The sequence below is a fragment of the Schistocerca gregaria genome, chromosome 2, assembly GCF_023897955.1.
Source record: "Schistocerca gregaria isolate iqSchGreg1 chromosome 2, iqSchGreg1.2, whole genome shotgun sequence".
In the NCBI taxonomy this organism is placed as follows: Eukaryota; Metazoa; Arthropoda; class Insecta; order Orthoptera; family Acrididae; genus Schistocerca; species Schistocerca gregaria.
The window spans coordinates 652,026,547-652,046,718 of NC_064921.1; the positions used below are offsets into that span (position 1 = coordinate 652,026,547).

Here is a 20,172-nt window from a genome sequence, read left to right on the forward strand (position 1 = left end):
CAAAAAATTTCAAAAGCATGAATAATTTCTGCAGTCTCACAATCGACGTTGATGTGCTGTAGGCCCTTATGATTCTCACCACCTCAAATAGATTACTATATGATAAAATTCATACCTTAATGTACTATAACTCATTCAGAGACCCACAAAATACTTTTGCTGTCAGTACAAATTTAACATATACAGACGTCCGATCTAATTTTACTATATAGTGAGTGAATTACCATATTTGAGGGGTGTGCTCTCATGGAGCAGGATGTATACCGAGCGAACTGGGATAAAAGTCTGGGTTACCATCTGGTGACACTGACGTAAGGTTCTAGTAGAGTGGCAAGGGCTAGCTTTGCACATCATGACCTGTGCAAGCTGTTTATCAAATCCATATATACACACATCAAAAACAGTTTTACACACCTCCGTTCCGAGAGTTCGGGAACTTGTACAGTAAATTGGAATAGAGATCAACATAAATATCATTTCCACCCTTTTTATTGCTCATGAGAACCACACATTGCATGTTGTACCACCAAACAGCGAGACCTTCAGAGTTGGTGGTCCAGATTGCTGTACACACCGTTACATCTAATAACCAGTAACACCATCTCTTGCATAGATATGTTCCTGTATTCGTCGTGGCATACTATCAACAAGTTCATCAAGGCTCTGTTGGTCCAGATCATCCCACTCCTCAACGGCGATTCGTCGTAGATCCCTCAGAGTGGTTGGCGGGTCACGTCTTTCACAAACAGTCCTTTCCAATCCATCCCAGGCATGTCCAATAGGGTTCATGTCTGGAGAACATGTTGGCCACTGTAGTCGAGCGATGTCGTTATCCTGAAGGAAGCCATTCACAAGATGTGCAGGATGGGGGCGCAAATTGTCGTCCATGAGGTCGAATACCTCGCCAATATGATGCCGCTATGGCTGCACCATCGGTCGGAGGATGGCATTGATTTATCGTATCTTCCATGACCACCAGCAGCCTACGTCAGCCCCACATAATGCCATCCCAAAACAGCAGGGAACCTACACCTTGGTGCACTCGCTGGACAGTGTGTCTAAGGCGTTTGTCTGGTTGAAGGTATATGCGACACCCATCGGTGAAGACAACGTGATGCCAATCCTGAGCGGTGCATTCGGCATGTTGTTGGGTCCATCTGTACCGCGCTGCATGGTGTCGTGGTTGCAAAGATGGACCTCGTCATGGAAGTCAGGAGTGAAGTTGCGCAACATGCAATCTATTGCGCACAGTTTGAGTCGTAACACGATGTCCTGTGGCTGCACAAAAAACATTATTCAACATGGTGGCGTTGCTGTTAGGGTTCCTCCAAGCCATAATCCCTAGGCAGAGGTTTTACACTGCAGTAGTAACTCTTGGGCGACTTGAGCGAAGCATGTCATCGACAGTTTCTGTCTCTCTGTATCTCCTCCATGTCCTCACAACGTCGCTCTGATTCATTCCGAGACACGTGGACACTTCCCTTGTTGAGAGCCTTCCTGGCACAAAGTAACAATGCGGAAGCGATCGAACCGTGGTACTGACCGTCTAGGCATGGCTGAACTACAGACAACATGAGCCTTGTGCCTCCTTCCTGGTGGAATGACTGGAACCGATCGGCTGTCGGACCCCCTCTGTCTAATAGGCGCTGCTAGTGTATGGTTGTTTAGATCTTTGGGCAGGTTTAGTGACATATCTGAATAGTCAGAGGTCTGGTACTGCGCGCCGCGGCATTTGAATCTGCGCCAGACGTCATGGACGTCGAATACCCATAGCGGTCTCTGCACCATCGCGCTGTAAGTTGTGGCGATGCGCGCCTCATGGCCCGGTTCTAGTGTGAGGGCGACACAGCGGAACACATGGTTCCAGCGGGCAATAGCGGCGCTTCCGATAGCATACTTAAGCGCCAGCCTCTCGGTCAGCCAGGTTTCAAAGTAGACGATCATACATCAAACAGTTCACAAAAAGACGCGCTAGGTTGCCTCTACTGCACAGCGAGCGGGGACTGGTCTACAGCCATGCTGGGAAGGCCAACGCCCTCGCCGACTCCTTCGAGAAGCAGTTTCAAGCGGCAGTACCCCAGGATGAAGAGCATGAAGCGGTAGTCAGTCGTCAACTGGCTGTCTTCCTCAATGCTCAGGAGGACCCAGACGACGAACCCATACTTTTTGCCCACGGGGACGTAGCAAGAGTAATCAGATCCCTCCCTACAAGAATGGCGCCAAGGCACGATAGTGTCACAAACCAGTTAGTCAAAAAACTCCCACCCACAGCGATCACACACCTCGCGAACGTCCTCAACGAGATTACTCGATCCCGTGAGTTCCCAGCTTGCTGGAAACATGCGGAAGTGGTCGCGATACACAAACCAGGGAAAGACCTTCTATTCCCGCAGCTCTACAGGCCGATTAACCTCTTGCCAACTGTCAGCAAGATCTATGAGCGCCTCCTGCTAAGACCCATACAAGAACATACAAGAACACATTACCAGAGAGCAGATTCTGCCGGATTTCCAATTTGGGTTCCGGCAGAACTCCTTGCCCCACAACAGGTCATGAGAATGGTTGAACCCAGCCACAGAGAGCTTCAACCACAGAGGCTACCGCGGGATAGTGCTACTAGACGTAGCCAAAGCCTTTCATTCAGTGTGGCATAGAGGGCTGCTCTACAAGTTGTACACACAAGGGTTTCCCGGGAGCATAGTTCAGCTGATGAAAAGCTACCTCACAAATAGGACTTTCTTCATCAAAGTAGAAACTGCCACCTCCACCAAAAGGCGTATTCGTGCTGGGGTGCCACAGGGATCGGTCCTGGGGCCGGTTTTGTACAGTTTGTACATTATGGACACACCAATACCCCCCTCCCCCCCCCCCCACCCCCCACCCACTGGTGCACACTGCGCAGTACGCGGACGACACAGCCTTCTACACGAGAAATGCGGACAAGGACCTGGTCATCCGTAGGCTACACAGGGGTTTCGACAACACAGAAACCTGGGCCGGTCGCTGGCGCATTACTATCAACTCTGAAAAGACGCAGGCAATGCTCATTATCCGCAAACTAGGACGTAGTGAACCTCTCCTTCACCTTCACCTAAACGGAACCCAACTCCCCTGGCGTAGAACCGCCAAGTACCTTGGCGTAACCTTGGGCTCTCGTCTTACGTGGAAACCCCACATAGACGAGGTCCCCAGGAAGGTCTGTGCCATAATGTCCATCCTATACCCTATCATGAACTCAACCAGCTCCCTACCCTGCCGAGTAGCAGTTAATGTATACCAGGCCCTGATCCGGCCAGTAAGGGAATATGTATGCACTGTCTGGGGATACGCGGCAAAGCAGCACCTGGACAAACTCCAGAGGCTGCAGAACCACGCCCTCAGGAGGGCACTGCATTTACTCCTTGGATTACCCACAGACGATCTGCACGCCGCAGCCGAAATCCCACTCCTGAGAGAGCATTTCTACGATCTAGCAAGGGCCTTCCACTTCCACTTCATCCACTCCCTAGGTCGGTATGACATGTCCCGCGACAAGCACAAGCACGCTATGATGATCTTCGACGATTAACTCGAAGAGAAAATCCCAATACCAAATCCCAAATCCTACTCCTTGCCCATATAACACGAAACATCTCGCCAACCCCAGGCAAATACCAGACACATACAGAACAGTCATCACACATCACAGACACCAAAAAAGTACAGAAAATATCATACACACATGTACACAGAGGAATGAAATCCGAAAGGCTACAGACTCCCCCTCACACTTCCCCAAAGAGGGGAAAGTAAAAGATGAGAGCAGCAGCAGCCAGCCAGTCTAATTACGCGTACGTCGGTTGACACCTAGCTTCACGTTAGACAGTTTACTTCCTTGTTCTGTGCACGAGTGGAGGTGTTTGATTCCTTATGACTCCGTTGTTCGATCTTGTTGTATTAATTCTGTCCTTCGTTGGTCGTGTCCGTGCTCTCCCGTTGTGTTGTTGTTCGCTGGCCTCTCCGCGGGTCCCTCGTCGCTTTCCGGCATTGCTACCCCGCGACCGTTCCGGTCGCAGTTACAACAAAAGGGACTATGTGATACAGTAACCACCGTGAACGTCTATCTGCAGGAGTTCTGAGGACCCGGGTGATGCAAACTTTTTTTTAGATTTATATTTGGCCCATAAGGAAATTAGGTCATGCGTGTTGGGCATGTGCAAAAGCATCTTAAAACTCCACAACTGAAGGTGTGCTCGCATCCTTGGTACCAAGTTTTGCGGAGTCTAGAAGAGCAGCGGCGCAGTGTATGTAAGTGCCGTGTCTTCCATATTGCAGCATCTATGTCACGTTTGACAGCATTCAAAGAAAAATAACTATAAATCTGCAAGATGTCAGAAGTTTTGGAGCCACGTGGTCTTGTGCTCATACACAGCAGCCGCCACTGAGCCAAATAATTATGAAAAAGGCATACTTACGGACGCCACCTAAATCACTCGTATTAAACAGAAGCGAAAGAAAGCAGGCAGAGTCTGATTCGGCAACACTGCCCATTACATATATAATCGTATGCTGGACTTGTTTGCAGCGACTGTCAGGGTGTTCTCGCGCTCGCCCTGGACTGTTGTCGTCTCCGAGGCAACGCCGCCATGACGATGCAGGAGGCGTGCAGGCGCGGCGCGGAGCGCGCGGCGCTCTGCTGCTACCTGGAGAGCCACGGCGCGATGCAGCCGCTGCGCAGCGGGCTGCTGCAGCTCTACACGGATCGGCCGGGGCGTCCGCAGGCGTTGCAGCGGCTTCGTGCCAGCCTGAACGACCACAGGTGCCGTGCAGTTTGGATAGGGAGCGCTGCGCAGCTGCCTGCCTTAGCCGCCACTTATTATTATCAGTAGTCGTGTCTGCATTGCTGTGTTATTCTGCAGGCCAAGCATGCAGGAGTGGGAAATGATGAAGCGCCACGTGCACGAGCAGCGCATGGAGATAAAGAATCTCGTGGCCGAGAGGAACCAGCTGCGTAAGAGGGTCGCCACCATGGAGCTCTACTGGTTCCCCAAGCGCGATGAGAAGCAGTCAATGTATGCAGCTCATCTTGCGTACTCGTTCAGTGCAACCTTACCCCAAGTTACAGTACATTTCATAAGTGTTAGGAGAGCAAACTATTTCAAAATTTCTTCAGCTCTCGAGAGTAGATGAGTGCCTTTTCCGGTATTAAATTTGAACTCCTTCGTAGTCCACCTCTACTGCGGTCAATAGCGCTTTGCCGTAAAGTAGTTGACTTTGACCTGTACACGTTTTGGTGCGACTGTGACCTCATTTAACGTCTTCATTTTGAGCCACACACAGAGGTGACAAAAGCCATGGGATAGCGATATACGTACAACAGTTGGCTGCATTATAGCGTACACAAGATACCAAAAGAACAGTGCGTTAGAAGGAGCTGTCATTTCTGCTCAAGCGCTTCTTATGAAAAGGTTTCGTCTGCAGCTTGTGGTCATGCGGTAGGGTTTTCGCTTCCTGCGGACGGGTACCCGGGTTCGATTCTCGGCGGGGTCAGGGATTTTCTCTGCGTCATGATGACTGTGTGATGTCCTTAGGTTTCTTAGGTTTAAGTAGTTCCAAGTTCTAGAGGACTGATGACATAGATGTTAAGTCCCATAGTGCTCAGAGCCATTTGAACCATTTTTTGAAAAGGTTTCTAAAGTGATTATGGCCACACGAAGGGCTTTAACAGCCTTTGAACGCTGAGTGGTAGTTAGATCTAGATGCATGGAACATTCCATTTCCGAATTCGCTAGGGAATTCAATATTCCTAGATCCACAGAGTCAAGAGTGTGGCGATAACTCTACATTTCAGGCCTTCACTTAACGACCGAGCGCAGCGGCGTTTCCGTAGAGTTGTCAGTACTAACAGACAAGCACCACTGTGTGAAATGTCTGCAGATATCAATGTGGGACCTACGATGAACGTACCGTTAGAACATTGTGGCGAAATTTGGCGTTAATGGGTTATGGCAGCAGACGAACGAAGCGAGTTACTTTGCGTTAACAGCACGACATCGCCTGCAACGTCTCTCCTGGGTACGTGACAATGTTGGTCGGACCCCAGACAATTGGGAAACCTTGGCTTGGTCAGGTGAGTCCTGATTTCAGTTGGTAAGAGTTGATGGTAGGTTTCGTGTGTGGCATAGACCCATGAAGTCATGGTCTCATTGTTGTCATCAAGGCACTGTGAAAATTGGTAGTTGCTTCATAATGGTGTGGGCTGTGTTTACGTGGAATGGGCTGGATCCTAAGGTCAAACTAAACCGATGATTGACTACGGATGGTTATGTTTGGCTACTGGAAACCATCGAACATTCATGGGACACATTCGAGAGGTCCTTTCATACACAGGATCTTCTACTGGCAACCCTTTCGCAATAATGGACTGCTGTAGAGCCAGCAAGGCTCAATAATTCTGCCTGACTGTTCCACTGACTTATTGAGTCCATGTCAGGTCGAGTTGCTTCACTACGTAGGGCAATAGGAGGCCTGGCACGATATTTGGAGGTATCCCATGACTTTTGTCATTTCAGTTTACAGCTAAAGTGTATTTTGGTATACTAGCTTCCACTGTTTTATTCTGGTACAACAGTGTAATTTTGTAATGATTCACATATTTACATATCTTCATTCCTGCACAGTAGATGTTAATTTGCCGTTTAATGTATAATAGAATACAAGACTATTACACTAATTGATAAATAATTCCGAATATATTGTATTTTTTTGTCTAACTTTAAATTTGATTATTGTTAATGTACATACGCATTATTACCCTGTTTATTTGCATACTTTTCACCTTTTCCGCCACATATCGAGGAGGGAAACCTGTTAGAATTTAATGCTCAAAAATTGTTTTCTCTATACCATTTTTGGTACTGTACAATAGTTCCAACAGTTTGGGAGAACTTGTGTGTGCTCCAGCTTGCGTACCATCGTTTCTGCATGCAATAGTTTCTTTAGGCGTATTAATTTTTCTCCTCTACTTCTTCCTCCTGTGTTTCTTCCTAACCATCTTCTGTGCTGCAGATGTCTGTTAAACTTGTTGCTGAAGTAAAAGTGGAGTGATTTGACAGAAAGTAATCACCTGGAATGTAATCAGCGTTACATGAAATGTTTCGCAGTTTCATTAATTCTGCAGTCACTGCTGCATTTTCTTGAACTTCAATGGCCACAGCAGCGTCTTGTTTTTGACCTTCGAACCCTGCTTTGTTGAAGCACTTGGTAACAGTTTCGGGCATTATTCTTTTTATTCTCAAGCCAATCGAATACACTACATCCAGGACAGAAACTGACTGTGCAATAGTAAATGCAATTTCGGCCTCTGCAACAGTATGAGTACAAGTTCGCATCAGTAATCGTCTGTAATGGGTCTTAAATGTGTAAATAACCTCCTGGTCCATAGGCTGTGTGAGCTTCTTGAACCTGGCGGGAACGAAGCCAATTTCTCGTTTGATAACTTGACTTTCGGGTGGCAGGTTTCATTGTCTAGGACAGGGAGAACTAGGTAATTTCCTTTCTTTTTTTGCATTGAAAGAGCTCGGTCAGTCTTCCATAAGACTACTCAACATCGACGCCTTTTTATTGCTTCGACCTGCGACGGGAAACTTACTGAAATTTGTGTTTTTCAAACAAGGCAGTTTTGCCACCATTCCAATCACCAGTGACTCATCCATTTTGCCGGAAATGTTTCCACACAACAGTGCAGTGAGTCTTTCCATGGACATTTTTTTCACGTGTGCACTTTTCACCTCGAATTGCTAGAGATTTTGTAGACACTACGCATAAACAGTCCCGTTTCGTAGGCACTGAACGTGTCTTTGAAGTCATAATTCGCAGTTAGGTTGTATAGTATTGTCTTCCATTCTATGGCTAATCTTTTCCTCAACTCTTTAGCTTTTCCAGACACCTCATTCCACATGATATTGAGCCTAGCTTTGAAAAGTTCTACCCATCCTGAGAATGCCTTAAATTTCATATTTCCAAGTTCTTTAGCGACTTTCAGGACCTCATTTTGCAATTTGGGTCCAGACGAAGGTAAGCTTTTTGCCCGCGTCCTTGGGAACCATTTTTACCTTATCTCGTAAATTTCTCCATAGCCCCGACTTCTTAACTTTCCTTTTCAATTGTCCTTTCCTTTTTCTTTCATTCATCCCTATTCTATCCTTGTTTCTTAAAGTGTCGTAAATTTGTGTTTTAGCACGTTTGAAAGGCAACATTATTTCGCACATAGTGCTTGACTTTCTCACTCACCTCTATTACCTTAAACCTTTCGCTAACTGTTAGCGACACATAGATTTTCTTCGATATCATATTATTACTTAAAATGCTACTAGTCAGCTGCTCCTTGCAGAAAATGATGCAGACAGTACATTTCTTAGAATGCTTGGCATTGCCTGGTAAAACCATTGTTTAACTGAACAGCACCCACCCCTTTCATTGTTCAGATTGCAGCAGAGTGATTGTCCGTGCGCAACAATGTTGCAATGTCGGCCCGTGTGCGTCAGTAATAGTGGAAAACGAGAAACCCTGACAAACGGAGCGCTCACGAACGAACCATTTCTTCTAATGTACCGACACTGCGCATCACGTGTTCGTTCTTGCACACAGCGGTGCGGACTGATGTCGACACAGGCAGCTCCGTGCTGTGCCGAAGGTGGTTCAAATGGCTCTCAGTACTATGGGACTATCTGAGGTCATCAGTCCCCTAGAACTTAGAAATACTTAAACCTAACTAACCTAAGGACATCATTCACATCCATGCCCGAGGAAGGTTTCGAACCTGCGACCGTAGGGGTCTTGCGGTTCCAGACTGAAGCGCCTAGAACTGCTCGGCCACATCGGCCGGCCTGTGCTGAAGCTCTTCTCTTGGTTTTGCGCCGCTTAACCGCACTATCAGAGTACTACAGTCTTGTGTTAAAAGGAACTTCCTTCTAGAGTTGTTAATAACTAATGTGTACTGTAATACAGTAGTGCTGTGTAAACTCTTTTCCGCACTATGTAATGAATTACTAGTTAAGTCTTAAGACTTACATTCGGTTTCCGCTTTAAGCACGTTCCGCTTTATTCAACAAATTAGCATGTAAAAGTGTGTTGAATGCATCGGTACTGAAATACTTGTATTTGCAATGGGTATAATAAGCCAAAGCCTTCTTTGCATGAATAAATTAAAGTTGTTGGGTTGTACCTGCAAAGTCGTTCAGCGTGAACTATCATTAACAACTCGAAAACCAATAGTTGTCGTACATACGTTTAAAGTATATTTTCTCGTTATGTCGTAAGCAACCCTAATCCAGAGTTGTAAAAGTAGTTTTGACATATATTAGACTTTTTTATGTTTTTCGCATACATCCAATGTTTGCAGAAGTAATTTTGCAGTTGATCCGCACTTAAGCTCCAATACAATCGCTCGAGGAAGTGGCATGAGTCAGGAAAGTGACCTAGGCATTTTCCATCGACATAGGTTCCATCCCTATCACATGTAGCTCCAACAAGAGCTGTGTGGAAACAATTATCAGAATCGTTTTAACTTCTGTACACGGGCATTGAGACATGATACTACACATGTATCATGTATCTTGTTTAATGATGAAGCCACATTTACCAATCGTGGCCATGTAAACAAGCGAAACATACACTGTTGGTCTGTTGATTATTCCGTTGGGAACGTCAGCGTCCATGATCCACATGAGTTCCAAAAGAAATCCATTGGAATTCGATTACTCGATAAATAGTACAATTCTCAAGGCTGTCAATTCAACTAAGTACCTGGGTGTTAAAATTACGAAGAACTTCAGTTGGAAGGACCACATAGATAATATTGTGGGGAAGGCGAGTCAAAGGTTGCGTTTCATTGGCAGGACACTTAGAAGATGCAACAAGTCCACTAAAGAGACAGCTTACAATACACTCGTTCGTCCTCTGTTAGAATATTGCTGCGCGGTGTGGGATCCTTACCAGGTGGGATTGACGGAGGACATCGAAAGGGTGCAAAAAAGGGCAGCTCGTTTTGTATAATCGCGTTATAGGGGAGAGAATGTGGCAGATATGATACACGAGTTGGGATGGAAGTCATTACAGCATAGACGTTTTTCGTCGCGGCGAGACCTTTTTACGAAATTTCAGTCACCAACTTTCTCTTCCGAATGCGAAAATATTTTGTTGAGCCCAACCTACATAGGTAGGAATGATCATCAAAATAAAATAAGAGAAATCAGAGCTCGAACAGAAAGGTTTAGGTGTTCGTTTTTCCCGCTCGCTGTTCGGGAGTGGAAATGTAGAGAGATAGTATGATTGTGGTTCGATGAACCCTCTGCCAAGCACTTAAATGTGAATTGCAGAGTAGTCATGTAGATGTAGATGTAGATGAAGTGTAAACGTGTGGTGTGAGACAGTGAACCATGAGCTCATAAGCCCGTTTTTCATAGACGGAACACTGAACGCGCACAAGAATCGTAGCCTCCAAACAGACCATCTTCCACGAATGCCAGGAGACATTCCCCTGCAGACTGGGAGGAACCTGAGGTATCAGCGTGATGACTGTCCAGACAATAGTGCACGAAGTACTACAGTATGCCTTCACGAATTGCTTCCAAATCGTTGGACTGGACGCAGAGGACATCTACCTTGGCCAACCCGTTCCCCTGATTTGACACTTGTACACTTTTTCCTGTGGGGAAAGGTGAAAGACGCCGTCTACAGGGACACAACAGCAACATCCGACGATATGCCACGACGGATTACTGCAGCCTGCTCGGGTATCTCCGCTGAAAAGCTACCACGTGTGCAGCAGTCGTTCCATATTAGGCTGGAAAAATGTACTGGTACTGCCTGTGTCATTTTGAATACAATCTGTGGTGCACAGTTCTCTCGTTACTCGTCAGAATCCATATAACTAGTATGTGCACTTGTTGTGTTCTTTAGAGTACGAACCACGATATCTTGTAAATGACTCACACTAGAAACCTGAATCAAACACCGCCAACGTTTTAATTTACCCTATTTTTAGTTTGTTAATGTCAGTAGACATTGTGTCATTTAAAAAGTGTACGTTTACACTAAAAATTCACTCTCTGACTGTTACTGCAAACTGTTGATTGGTTAATAGTACGAATCCCTCCCTACCAATCCATTCAGTGGAAACCCCACATCAATAGCACTTTTCGTTCCCGCAATAGTTGCGATGAAACTTTTAGTTGATTCGCTCTGTACGAACTAACAAAATTTTTCTGGTTACTAAGAAAGGAACCTGTCCCCAAAGTTTTATAAAGAATGGTTTATAGTTTTATCTTTCATATAAATTTTACTTTGAATCCTTGACTGAGTCCTACTTTTTACGGTTATATAATCTGGTGCTTGATCACGTTGACAATTTCGTCAGTGATCGAACTAGACACATGGTGTCGCAAGCTTCAATTAACTCATCGTTTTTCATCCCATGTGCATTGCATACATGGCCTTGGTTACACAGCTGGTTATCATAAAATCGCTAGAAATTGTATTTTGATTTATGTTATGGTTCTAATCCTTGTAGTTTATGTGATATAGATTCAGTGGTTTCATAGAGCTTCATACTTCCGACTGTATAGCAGAATTTCCTCAATGTTTCATATACCACATAACGTTACTTTCAGCAGTCTGTTATATAAATTTCAATTTTGAGAGAAGAAGTAGTTTTCTAATCCGTGCAATACTGCAAGCATTACCATTTTGCATTAGAAATTTAGTATTACGTTCTCTTTAGTATTATCCTGTAATAAATAGTGCTTCGTTCTGCAACGTATGTATTTCTATTTTCGTATCTTTCTTTTACAATATGTTTCATCTTCTGTAGCTTAAGTACTAGGCGTCTCATATCCAAGGACCAAGCCTTGACGCGGCGTGGGGTTCAGAACTCTTGACGACCATTGCCGGACTCTCGATTTGTAATAGCTAGCCGCCTGGTAAGAGGAGAGGGGAAGCCAGTTAGTCAGCAACGTGGGAGTTGAGACGAAGAAGATCAAAGGCTTCTGAGGCGAATGCAGATGCCAAAGAAGGCGGCGGACGAGTCATTTTCTCCTGTCAGTGACACCTCAACGGAAGTAAAGGCAGAGAAGACGTACCTCAATGAGGCAGTTCTAGCGGTGGAGGTAACACGCTAAGAAGAACAAAAATCCAAGTCACGTCTGATTTCAAATAAGCGGCTACGTGGACGGCGGCTCTCCACATGTAGATGGTTCCTGCTAAAATCAGTAGCGTTTTTTTTTATCAAAGTGATCGGCTACGAAAGGCGTCTGTTCCCATACTGGGCAGCCTATTAAGACCTATCTGGAGATTAGGTCACAGATGTAACATCCCACGAAGGGGCTAATAACCCGTCCTAATGCACTTTCAACGAGGACACGATGGTAAACACTGAACGGAAAAGTACCCAAAGGACGTAAACAAACCTTCGGTACTGGAAACAGTGATGCAACTAGGCCATTGGAATTTAGAGAGCCTATAACATAACGTAAGGAAGAGTCGGAGCTTCTTAGAACTTCTCGCATACGGCCTAAACAAAAACATCTGCCAGGCACATTGAACATTAACGCTTTACTAAAGACTGGGGAACTTAAATAACTAACAGATATGTTAATCAGATGCAACATACTCGTACTAGCGCTTCAGGAAACAAGGTACGGTGATGAAAACGCATTGGAATGAGAGGTTTACAGGATTTACTGAGGAAAACCGGCCATAAAGAATAATCAGAAAGTCACTATACTTCGAACAGCTTTCATTGTCAAACGGAACCTAATAGAATCCATAATAAATTATGCGTACCCCTCGGCGAGAATATTTGTCCTGTCGTTTAGAACAGCAAATAAGTGACATACTATCATAAATGCACAAGCACTTACCAAGAACGATAACAGACAGAGATCCCGAAAAAGCCAAACTATTTTGGTAAACAATAAAAAATCAGACATCAAAACTACCAAAGCACCACATAAAACTGCTCATAGTAGGCTTCAGTGCGCAGTGTGGAAGATAAGAGAAATATAAGGCAATCGTAGGAAATTTTCCTGCACACAAACGCACCAATAAGAATGGAGGAAGGCTCATCAACTTCTGCAGACAATTTGACTTAAAATTAATGTAAATCTTTTTCAGAAAATTACCGAGGAGAAAGAAGACATGGTTATCTCCTAATGAACATTTAGGTTCATATCAACTAGATCACGTGGCAAAAACCAAACAAAACCACAGAGAACTCAAGAACGTATGGGTCAGAAGAGGACTAGACATAGATTCTGCGTATTTTTTAAAACAGAAATCAAAGCCAAATTTCAACCTAACAGACCGAACCCAAAATTGGTTCAAAATGGTTCTAATGGCTCTGAGCACTATGGGACTTAACACCTGAGGTCATCAGTCCACTATAATTTAGAACTACGTAAACCTAAGTAACCTAAGGACACACACCCATGTCCGAGGCAGGATTCGAACCTGCGACCGTAGCGGTCTCGCGGTTCCAGACTGAAGCGCCTAGAACCGCTCGGCCACAACAGACGGCGAACCCAAAATTAAAAAAGTCCGTAGAACCGATACAAAATCTGTCACACAACAGGAATGAATTCGTCAAAAAACTTCACGCAAAGAAGATGAGAAACTGGGATGAAATCAGTACACCAATGACAGAAACTGTGAAAGAAGTAGAACAACCACGAAGAAGAACGAAACGTAGATGGTGGATTGAGATATGTGACGAAGCAATACAACATAGACTATCATCTCAGAAAAACTGAAATTCGTACAAAAAGGAAAGAGACTAGAATAAATTCACTGAGATCAGAAAACAGACATAAGAAATTATACGAACAGAGTAAAGAGAACACGACAAAAAAAGATTAAGAGGAAATAAATACAGATTTCAGACGGGGCAACAATAGGGGCTTCTACACAGTATTCAAAGAAGAAATAACATGTTATAAGCCGATGTGCCTACATTTAAAAGATTCAACAGTCAAACTGATTACCAACAACACAGAAACTGTGAGTTATTAGCAAAATATTTCAAAAATCTTATAAACTGCAACACGCCAAGACAACGACCAATTTTCAGAAAGCCTCTAAAGGAAAACCCAGCTGCAGAACCACCGTCACTCTATCAAATAAAATAATGCATTGGCCAGCTGGAAAACAACAGAACGCCTGGTGAAGATGGGACATAGGTTAAGATGTGGAACCACAGGGGGAGGGGAAGGGGGGGAGAGAGCAGCGAAAACAATTTATGAGGTTATGAAAGATTGCCGGGAGAAGGGAATAATATCGGGAGACTGGAAGCAAGCCATAATCCATCCACTGCATAAGAAAGCTGACAGGACAGACACCAACAACTAACGAAATCCATCTTCTGGTTGTGATATAATGCTTCTGGTCGGTAGATATCATTCAAAGATGTACAAAAGACTCAAGAACAGGACACTTCGTGCAAGGCATTAAACATATTTATCGGAAAGACTAACCCCCTAGTACAATAGAGAAATACTTGACTATTTGTCACAAATTGAGAACTGAATGGACAACAGTGGAGTGCTTTCAAACATTGTGGATGTACCGACACTGACTGAAAGTGATCCTTGGCTAAGTAAAAAACTCATACTCATGCAAAAAATTTCATACAGAGTATCTCGGGTAAATGACATGTAAACATGTCTTTATACTAGTCATCTAATAGTGCAGCGATGCATTCTGCTCTGCCCCTGATAGGTGGAGAGCAGTGTCCACTCTCTCTAGCCATCGGTACTGGATGTTGTTCTAACCCATCACCATCCGCGTTTACCCGAATTCTTCAGGTAAACTGTTCGAAGTTTGACTGGTAGAGGTTTCAGGCGCTCCAATGTAATGCATAAACCTTCATGTGTGTGTGTGTGTGTGTGTGTGTGTGTGTGTGTGTGTGTGTGTGTGTGTGTGTGTGTGTGTGTTTCTGTGTGTTCTCGTATAATGTGGAAAGATGAGATTCCTGATGTTCATACGATGGAGGAATAGACAGTGGAGGAATTTCGCACAGGTCACTTGCTTCTTAAGGGGTGTCTGCCTGTAGTTGATGTTCATGGCAACTCAACAACTGTAATAAACAAAAAAAAGCACTTCGTCTTGGGGCCATCTACCAGGACCATCCGACCGCCGTGTCATCCTCCATCGAGGATGCGGTTTGGAGGGGCGTGGGGTCAGCACATCGCTCTCCCGGGCGTTAATGATGGTATTCTTGACCGAAGCCGCCACTATTCGGTCGAGTAACTCCTCACTTGGCATCACGAGGCTGAGTGCACCCCGAAAAACTGCGACAGCACGTGGCGGCCTGGATGGTCACCCATCCAAGTGCCGACCACGCCCGACAGCGCTTAACTTTGATGATCTCACGGGAACCGGTGTAACCACTGCGGCAAGGTCGCTAACAGCTGTAATACCAGCTCATTTATTTAATAACAGAACTGAATAAGTATGAATACACATTTGCTGCATGAAGTATTATCATCATGTAGTCTTTTGCTCCGATTCTTATGCTTGCTAGAACGAAATATAGTACCGACAGACCTCTCTCATATCGTCCACGGGATGTAGGCTTACGCTTTTAAAATGGACAGTGTGACTACAACAGTGCAAACAGTGGATATAATACTAAAATCAATGATATCTCCAGCTGAGTAAGTGTAAACTCACACTTGTCGTATAAATTTATGCTTGCTATAACGATTATTGAACCGAGCACTTTGAATTTTTGCTTGAATATACTACACAATAAGCACTTCACAACATTCAACATCATTAAACATACTTTAAGCTAGCAAGTTCCACACAATACGGTGAGTAGATGACTTCACCAATAACGTAATGCTGGTGGGACCGAACAACAACACGATAATCAATACTGAGCGAATATTTCAGAATGGATAGACACGCTTTTCCTGTGAGTGTTACTAGTGTGTCTTGGAAAAAAACACATACAGTAGCAACGACCGTGTGACGTACAATTGCATTCCACACCCCGCCCTTGGGTCTACAAGAAGATGAATCACTGTAATAACATCACACAACTATTAAAAAAAAAAGAAGAAGCCTTCCACCATAACAGAGCATACAAAAAGAACTACATCCACGCAGGTGATGTGCTTTGGTCGGTGAATGGGTGAAAATGATATTTCGGTCTGCAGGTAGACCCTCCTGTGGGTAGTGGTCTTACAAAAACTGCAATCTTTTTGTCAGCTTCATATGTCATATGTGGCAAATAATTTTTGGTGTGTGTGTGTGTGTGTGTGTGTGTGTGTGTGTGTGTGTGTGTGTGTGTGTGTGTGTGTGTGTGGTGTTTTGCACAATATGCTGGTGTGCAAATCATATAGGTGTTGATTATATTTTGGAATATTTGAAAACTACAACCCTGCAACTTTGCAACAAAATCGCGCGGATTTTTCGATGGCACCAACAGGCCAAGAATATTTTTCCACAGCGGAAGAATAATAATCTCAAACTGACGATTGCGTACAGTGTATCTTGCAAATCTTGTGAACAGCCTTCTGATGATGAACTTGTCAGTTCGAAACAGCTTACGGCGCTATTTATTTAAATAAACAGCTGTATTAACAGTGGCTGGCCGCTGTCTTCTTCTCTGTAAGAATCAACCTATATATTAGTGGTATTTACTACGGTAATTGAATTGACAACACTTAAATCTCGTTTCTACAATGACGTATCGCAAGCAATTAGCGACATGCGATGTATACAGTCTCCAAGGAAACAACTAATATGGATCACAAGTCACGTCTAGCCTTCTAGTGCAGCCCTTCTAGCCCCCTCTGCTAGTGGGTCTTCTAGTGCCCGGTTTCTAGTGCGTCTTCCCGTGTGGCTCTTCTGGAGCCCATGTTCCAGTCCTCCTAGTGCGGCCGAGGCTCTGCGGTGCGTCGCTTCTATTCTCTTCGTGTGGAGGCCGCTCCTGTCGTGGTGATGTCCTAGTCAGCGTGCTATTGGCTGCCGTCTCACAGCCCTCTCCGTTCTTCATCTTCATGGCGGCGCTTGTTGTTACGCCGGAACACAATATTTTCTCATTGTTTACCAACATAACTGATTCGTGCTGTTCTCTCTTTGAAAAATTACAATCGTGTAAATATAAACATATTTCCATAAGGAAACGGTATGCCAGATTCATTGTGGTGGATTTTGGCTGTAAAATTGAAGGTAAAACATGATCAAACGTTTAATCGACGGCGAAATCATTAGAAGCGTCGCAAAAGACCGATTTAGGGAGGGGTGGAAGGGAAATCTGAAGTGTTCATTTAAAGGAACCACACAGCATTTCTCTTCAGCAATTTACAAAACTCAAGGCAACCTAAGCCAGGATGACTTGACAGGAATTTCAACACTCATTCTCCCGATTACGAATTCAGAGCTATCCCGGCAAATGATGTTGTATGTAGGGAGTGCTTTACTTACACAGAGTTACAAAATGTCATAAGGCCATTCGAAAAAATTACAGCATATCATTTATATACACTTAAAGGTTGGAAGTAACAAATCCTTTTCTTAAAAATTATGTAGGTAGTTGCGATACACTCCACTGACAGCTTGCAGTTGCAGACGTGCCCTTTAACGATCATTAATTAGGTAATCAAAAATAAAACGTTTGTTATACATAGGTTTTATAACATTCCGTAATAAAATTACGACCAGAACCTGAAGAAGGAGCCGGCCGTTGTGGTCGAGAGGTTCTAGGCGCTACAGTCTAGAACCGCGCGACCGCTACAGTCGCAGGTTCGAATCCTGCCTCGGGCATGGATGTGTGTGATGCCCTTAGGTTAGTTCAGTTTAAGTAGTTCTAAGTTCTAGGGGACTGATGACCTCAGAAGTTAAGTCCCATAGTGCTCAGAGCCATTTTTCTCTTTTTTTTTTTTGGACATGAAGAAGGCCATCTATTTGTACAATCTACTCGTGACATTGCATTGTTGCTTTACATCAAAATAACGAACAGAATTGGTTTTCAAAATACTCGAAATATTGCCCTTTTAAAATTAAGTAATGTTATATATTTCACAGTAATTTTCCGATACTGACCTTATTTTCCGAGAATAAAAAAATTAAGAATTTATATCGATGTTAATTGACAATAGCACTTAATTACAAGGCGTATACTAATTTTCTAAGTAAATGAAGGGTAGTGCATTGTGAGTAAAGCTATCAGTACAGTGTAAATCACACATACCCACTGCTCAGCCAGAACATAACGACCACCTACCTACTATCGATATAAACCCGTCCAGGCGACAGTAGCGTCACCTTGCGAGGAATGACTGCTAGTCAGACACACGCACATTGCATGCAATATCAGTGAGCATGCTGTTCCTGCGTTAAATGAAGACGACGCGCGATGTATATGAGTTTGACCCGGGCAGACTGTCGGAGCCTGGTGGCTCGGCACGAGCATTTCGAAAATTGCACGACTTGTTGGGTGTTCTAGGAGTGCTGTGGTGAATGTCTTCAATACGTGGCGAAACCACGTCTAGACTTCATCGGGTTTGGCAGCCACCCCTCATTACAGACATCGGATCTCGTAGGCCGGGAAGACTGGTAAAACACGACCAAGGGTGAACTGTGGTGGTATTGGCATCATAACTAAATGATAGGCAGAGTACAAGTATGTCTGAAAACACACTGCACCAAACACACCTAACGATGGGTCCCTGCAACCGACGACCCATGATTGTGCCAGAGTTAACACCACGACATCGGCAAATACGACTGAAATCTACGCTTGACTGTCGGCACTGGACGTTGGTGTACCGGCAGAGCATTGCATGGTCTGACGAATTCCTGTATCTTCCTTACGATGTCGATGGGAGGGCATAAGTCAGTCGTCTTCCAGGAGAACACCACCTTGACACTTGTACTACGGGACGGGGACAACCTGGCGGCTCCATTAAGCTTTGTGGAACTTTCACGTCAGCATCCATGGGTCCACTGGAGCTTGTGGAAGGCACCTTGACGGCCAAAGCGTATCGCACACTAGTTGCAGAACATGTACAACGCTTCATGACGATCATGTTTTCCAGCTGCAGTTGCATTTTTCAGCAGGATAATGCGCCATGTCACAAGGCTAGAAGTATGAAGTAGTGGTTCAAGGAACACATAGGCGAGTTCCAGTTGACGTGCTTGCCCTCCCAACTCTCCAGGTCTGAACCCGATCGAACAAATCTGGGATGTGATTGAACGTGGCGTGAGAGCTCATCGCCCTCTCCTAGGAATTGATGGAAATTAGGTTACTTGTTTGTGCAGATGTAATATCAACTCCCGCCAGCCACATTCCAAGGCTTGATTGCTTCCATGCCACTACATGTTGCCGCAGTTATCCGTGCCAAAGTTGGACATACCGGCTATTAGGCAGGTGGTCACAATGATCTGGCTGATCAGTGGATTTTTCTTTGTAACGATGTTGTACAGTCTGAAAGAATCAAACTAAAATTCACTTTAAAACTATATGACCGGAACTGCACTAAGAGTAATAATACGAATGTAAGCTGAATATTTCTAACATATGTTTTGCTTTTCTAGGGCTGTTGAAGATGCTGGCTAGTCGTCATGCGCGGTGGCCATATTGGTGATCTGCATACAAGGAATCGAACCTGTAAATGACCGTTATGGAATGTTAGAAAATCTCTGTACTGGTACAAGTTTCATTGTACTGAAAACTGCAATAAAATTTCTTCAGGCAGCAGTAAGCTGAAACTATTCATATAATAAGACAATATTCATAAGTGTGACTCCATTGCAGCGAAGCTACGATGAAAGTGAGTGTTCAGTCCAATTATTCTCGGATTAGTGGTAGGAATGCAAAAATTTATTTCTCCAGTTCTGTGCATAAGTTACAGGAACATATCAATTCTTCCTATTGTTTAACACAAGATCAAGACTCCCTTATGGTGAAATGAAACTCGGCAGAACAACAGGGCTTGAATACACTAACACGAACGCCTGCCTATACAGGCCCTTATTACTAAGCTGCTTATAAATGATTTCAGTGAAACAGCTCGGTCACTCATGAACTCCTAAAGTAAGGAGCAAAATTTGAATGAGATAACAATCGAAAACATGTGTTTCAGTCATCCAAGAGAAGATAATAAATCCATCCATTTTGCAGTATCC

At 44.3% G+C, this 20,172-nt stretch overlaps 1 long non-coding RNA gene across 1 annotated transcript; it reads left to right on the forward strand.

Annotated features, from left to right (window-relative positions):
- Positions 1-4,712: 4,712 nt before the first annotated feature.
- On the forward strand, positions 4,713-19,670 carry LOC126335047 (uncharacterized). Its single transcript, XR_007564805.1, has 3 exons — positions 4,713-4,798; positions 4,899-5,051; positions 19,582-19,670. It is a non-coding gene; the product is annotated as an uncharacterized LOC126335047 (long non-coding RNA).
- The last annotated feature ends 502 nt before the right edge of the window (positions 19,671-20,172 follow it).